We start from the raw sequence: 5,110 nt of genomic DNA, 5'->3' as shown, positions 1-5,110 counted from the left end.
GCTAGCAGGGTGTATGTGTGTGTGTGCGTTTGCAGCCCAGCCCAGTAAAGTACAGACTTTTCAGGGAAGTCAGCAATATAATATGGCCGCTTTATAGTAATTACAAGGTTCTTCTTTTGGAAATAGCACTCGGAGAGCGCTGCCCGCAGGCAACTAACTGAGTCCGTCTCCAAGAGCTAATGCCATCCCTCCTGCTTCCATTGACCCACATGTTTCCACAGCTGACCACTGTATCAGCTGGATACCAGTCACGCTTTGACATTACACCCAGTTGAGATTCCAGAGCCGTCTGACCGGACTGAGATCCAGCTCCCAGTTTAGTGGGTGGCCATGTCTGATGGAGCTGTCCCACAGGTAAACCTTGTGGTCTCTGGCCTTGTAAAAGCCCTTAAATTATTGCCCACTAAATTGAAATGTTTTAATAATTCAAATATGGCTGGTATTGAAAGTTGATTGTATAATTGGAGGGTTCACATCAACCCGTAACACACATGTGGGCGAATGGAAGCACCTGTCTGCTGTTTCTGTCAGGTTATCTCACCCTGTCACATGGGCCTCGTGCCGCTCGTCTGATTTTGATTGGCAGTCATGTGGGCAGCTCCTGTTTTCTGGAATTTGTGGTACCTCCATAATGTGGATGCTCGACAGATTGAGTAAATTAAACTGTTGCTGTAGCAACTTTGTTTTATGCTGACATGTCAAAACTGGACCAGATGAGATTTTAAAGCCAAAGTCACCACTTAATTACTGCAAATGTTTTTATGTATTTTCTCCAGTTCACTGATTGAATCCACATCCAGTCACATGAGCCCCAGCGATGAGCGTCTCACCAAAGCAAACACAAGCAGCCACAGGTATGTACCTGCTGATGCACCTGCTGTTAACCTGGTTACAGTCACGCACATTTTCATGTGTCATATGTCATATTAACCTTAATTTAACATATTAAAATATCACTAATCAGTAATGAAAATAACCATTAGTTTGCGGTCATTAACAACTGGACACTGAATTCATGGTTTATGTGTGATACAAAGTCATTTACAATAATTATGAGTATGATACTGTCAGAGAAATACACTTTAAATAGGTTCAAATGAATTAAACCCAGGTCAAAAAGATTTTAAGGTGAAAACAACATCTGAATAATATGTGATAAAAGTCTAAAACATCAAGAAAAGCATTCAAATACATGCAGTCCAGATATTATCCAGCTATTCAGTATATACAGTAGAAAACAAAAGCAGTAATTATGAATTCTCTGAAGTCCTGGACAAAACCAATATTGAGCAGTAGCCATCCTAGAATATTAATATTCGTGTTTATTTGAACAAAAATTGACACATGCACACGTACAAACATATATCACTCATTTCTTCTGGGGTGTCTTTTTTTACAGCCTGTGGCATCTACTTTCACAGCACAAGAATGTTAAAACCATGTCGAAAAAAAATAAAACACTTGGTCCACTGTGTCCAGAAAGACAAACATGAGAAGCCAGAGCTGCCTCACTGAGGGAGAATTTCCTGGACGATCTGATTTGGTACAAAGGCCCACGCAGTGAAAATAAAAACTGTGGAGCTACAGTTTGTCCAAATTCTGTTTATTCTCAGTTTTACTAAATAAAAATGCATCAGTATTTGCATTACTACTATTTACCCTCTGATACCCTCTCTTTCTTCCTTCTCTCACAAACACAAAAAATCTATATTTTGCTTTTGGTTTTCATGTAGTAACTATACGTATGATTCCTGATGGATAATTGCTGCTCAGTTGATGGTTTCACCGAATGATCACACAACAGCCGCTCCTTCTCATTCTCCTGACATCAAAGCTCGGCTCTGTAGTTTCTTATGAGAGAGCAGTGCACTGTTCTTCCTCTGGCAGCCTCACATGCAAACTCATACACACCACACACAACCTAAACCATGGCCGTCATAACCGAAGCGTGTCCCTTTATTCTTCGTCTGGGATTTAGCATCTTATAGACCTCCTATCATCTTCTGAGCGCAGAGAAGTAGAAATCTTTGAAAATCAGCCAGGATCAACAGAAAAACGGTTGCTTTTGCCGACACAGAACTGGACATATCCATACAGACTCTAATGTTATATAAAGTTCAATGTACTTTAACTAAAATACAATATTTTATGATTTTATTAAATTTGATGATATTGCATCAAGATTTTTAGTGTGTCAAAATTTCCATTGCAAATAAATCTCTGGATAATGACATTCTTCTACTGTTGGCAACTTTTTATGAATTTCAGCTTGTTAACATTCACTTATTTGTATATATCCTTATGTAAATTCTATATTTTTGTCACGTTTATTTCAAACTACTGCATTGCTGTCCCATTTGCTGCTGTGACACAGCAATTCTTTATTTCTTAATGGTTCAGTGTGTAACATTTAGAGGGGTTTATTGACAGAATTTGAATATGGCCCGTAAAGTGTGTAAGTGTATATTTGCTTCAAGATGAAAATAGTTTTGTTATCTTAGCCTTAGATTTAGCCTTTTATATATACTTTAGGTAAAGGCCTTGCTTTAGAGAGGCCACCATGTTTCTACAGCAGCCTGAATAGACATCAGCTAGAAAGATATTCTTTCTGGTCTTTGAAGGCCACCATAGTCCCTTGACCACTTGTATATTAACTTCAATAACAGTGATGGGCCACAGTGTGGGCCGCAGCCCCCTGGTGAGCTATGAAGGTACTGCATCTGCATGGTTAGTTAAAGTTAAACTTGCTACTTTAAGTGAATAAATCAGAGCTTAACTGTTCAACTGTAGTTGTCCACTTGTTTATAAGAACAAATGATATATAATTTAAGTTAAGGTCGGCTACAGATTTACAGCAATAAAATCGGCTGAGACATGCTGCAAGTTGGCAGGTAATTCTTAAGGAATTTCAGGTCTTCCTGAAATTTGCTGTGGTAACATACACTAGTTTTTACTGTATATTTGCAATTCAACTACAACTCTGTCTAGGTAGGAGCACTGGCCTAAAACTCATATACACTGAGAAAATTTTTTTAATTTTTTTTATTTTTTTTAAGTATAAAGAAATAGTACCTTTATTTCTCCTGGCCACTTATAGTCTGTGAGTCATATCAGTTAAAGCTCCACTGTGTAAGATTTAGGTTGACATTTGGCAAAAATGGACATATAACAATTATTCTTGTGGGGGGTTTGTGTTTTCATTAACGCAGAATGAGCCTTTAGTATTTCCATTTTGTACCACCATGTTTTCAATGGACAAACCAAACTCATTTTCAGTTTTAATAAGTTTGGAGGGAAAGAGATATTCAGCTGCAACATGCAACTTCACCAATAGGGGTCACTAAATCCTTCACTCTTTACCTTTAATACAAATCTTGTTAGAATCACCTGAACTCTGCCGTTTGAATGCTCAGACTTGGATCAAGTATCATCTAAATATGTTACGCCTTACAGTCATTTGTAAGGTGTATTTAAACATCATATCTATGCTTTCAACTTAACATAGTCCCATAAATAATCACCTGGCTGTTGTCAGTGTTTAGAGTTAATATAAGGTAAAGAAAAGTGTTTAATTTGCACTCTTACATTTTCTCTATTGCTGCTCAGCCCTTTGAAAGAGTAATAGTAAGAAGGGTTGTTGTGGAAAGTATGTCAGAATACAAACACGTCCCCCTGATTTTCCCTCAGAGAATGAGGCCTACATGAGGAGGGGGAGTGAGAAAGCGTGAGCAGTATAGAGGGAACATCAACAGGTGATTATGGTTAATTACTGCTTTCTGGATGTGAAGTCTGCATTCAAAGAAAGTGATTAACCATGGTCTCTCTGTGTGTGTGTGTGGAGAGCAGGAACCTTTACGAGCCAGACGTCGGGGCACAGGGGACACGACTGATGCTAATGTTTACGACAGGTGAGGATATGAAAGCAACTTTGAAATCATGAAAGGAATGTGATCTCTATGAAATTACTGCTGCAAATGTTATGTCTCGCTGCTGGTTTGATAACTCCCAAATATGCATAGACAGTGCTTTCAGAACTGAGACTAAACCTCGTACGATGGATATATTTTACATTAAATGATAAAACATCACACACACACTTCACATATACAGTAAAGAGGACAAAATATCAAAAATACTCTTTATAAACCCTTGACCTTTTTACTCTCTTTGCTGCCCTAACACTGCAAATGTCTATTTGACTTTTGTAAACCTCTGGCATAGTTGTAGTTGTTGTTATTCCAGCTGTCATAGACTCAAATATCCTCCTTTTGAGACAGTTGTTAGAGGTCGTCATCTATAATGTCACTGCATTTTACTCACCATTCTTAACCGGGGGCGTCACAGCAGGGTAAGCAAAGTGAGCAATTACCTGGGGCCCTGTAGAGCAGCTGATTACTTAAAACCACAGAAAGTACAATATTGTGAAAACCTGAATGGCGCAAACATTTATAGGTGAAGTTACATGTTGCAGCAGAATATCCCTCACCTCACTCTTCTCTTCCAAGTGTGTAGTAGAACCGATGTAGCCCTCAGTTAGCATCAAAACTCGAAACATGTTTAGTTTGTCCACTTTGGGCATCTGTAAAAACAGGGTCTTTCAAAATGGCCTCCTCTGTAGAGCTGACCTTGATCCTGATATAAACATAAAAGCTCAATCAGGGATAATTAAAAAAAAAGTCAGACAACCTGGAGATAACCTATACCCACGTATGAGGAGAGGAAACGCCCTCGGTCAAACCGGTTCAAACCGATTCTAACCCCCTTTTTATTTTATTTTCTTGTAAGATGCTGCTCCTCCGGACACCCATGTCAGCTGAATCAAAGTCCATCTATGATGCTGAGTCACCGTTCTTGCTCTCTGTCTCCTCATACATTTCATGTTCAAAATTCAACCATTCAGGTGTCAAAATGTTCATCTTCTTTTATAAGTGATAATTCTCCAAAAAAAATATTGAACACTTTAAATGTATGTGATATCATTGTTTTATCCTTTCAGAAAAATGTATTTAATGATCATAACTCAACATTTCAGAAATACTAATCGCTCCCTCCCTCCCCCTCTCTCTCTCCATGTGCACCTGAGCTGATCCTGCAAAACAAGACCACGTGG

The 5,110-nt window shown here is 38.6% G+C and overlaps 1 long non-coding RNA gene across 1 annotated transcript; it reads left to right on the top strand.

Moving 5' to 3' along the window:
• The first annotated feature begins 773 nt into the window (after positions 1–773).
• LOC131447969 (uncharacterized) lies at positions 774–4,902 on the top strand. Its single transcript, XR_009234109.1, has 4 exons — positions 774–854; positions 3,688–3,752; positions 3,847–3,908; positions 4,786–4,902. It is a non-coding gene; the product is annotated as an uncharacterized LOC131447969 (long non-coding RNA).
• The last annotated feature ends 208 nt before the right edge of the window (positions 4,903–5,110 follow it).

Source organism: Solea solea, chromosome 20 (genome assembly GCF_958295425.1).
Source record: "Solea solea chromosome 20, fSolSol10.1, whole genome shotgun sequence".
In the NCBI taxonomy this organism is placed as follows: domain Eukaryota; kingdom Metazoa; phylum Chordata; class Actinopteri; order Pleuronectiformes; family Soleidae; genus Solea; species Solea solea.
This window is presented reverse-complemented; position numbering and strand designations above follow the sequence as displayed.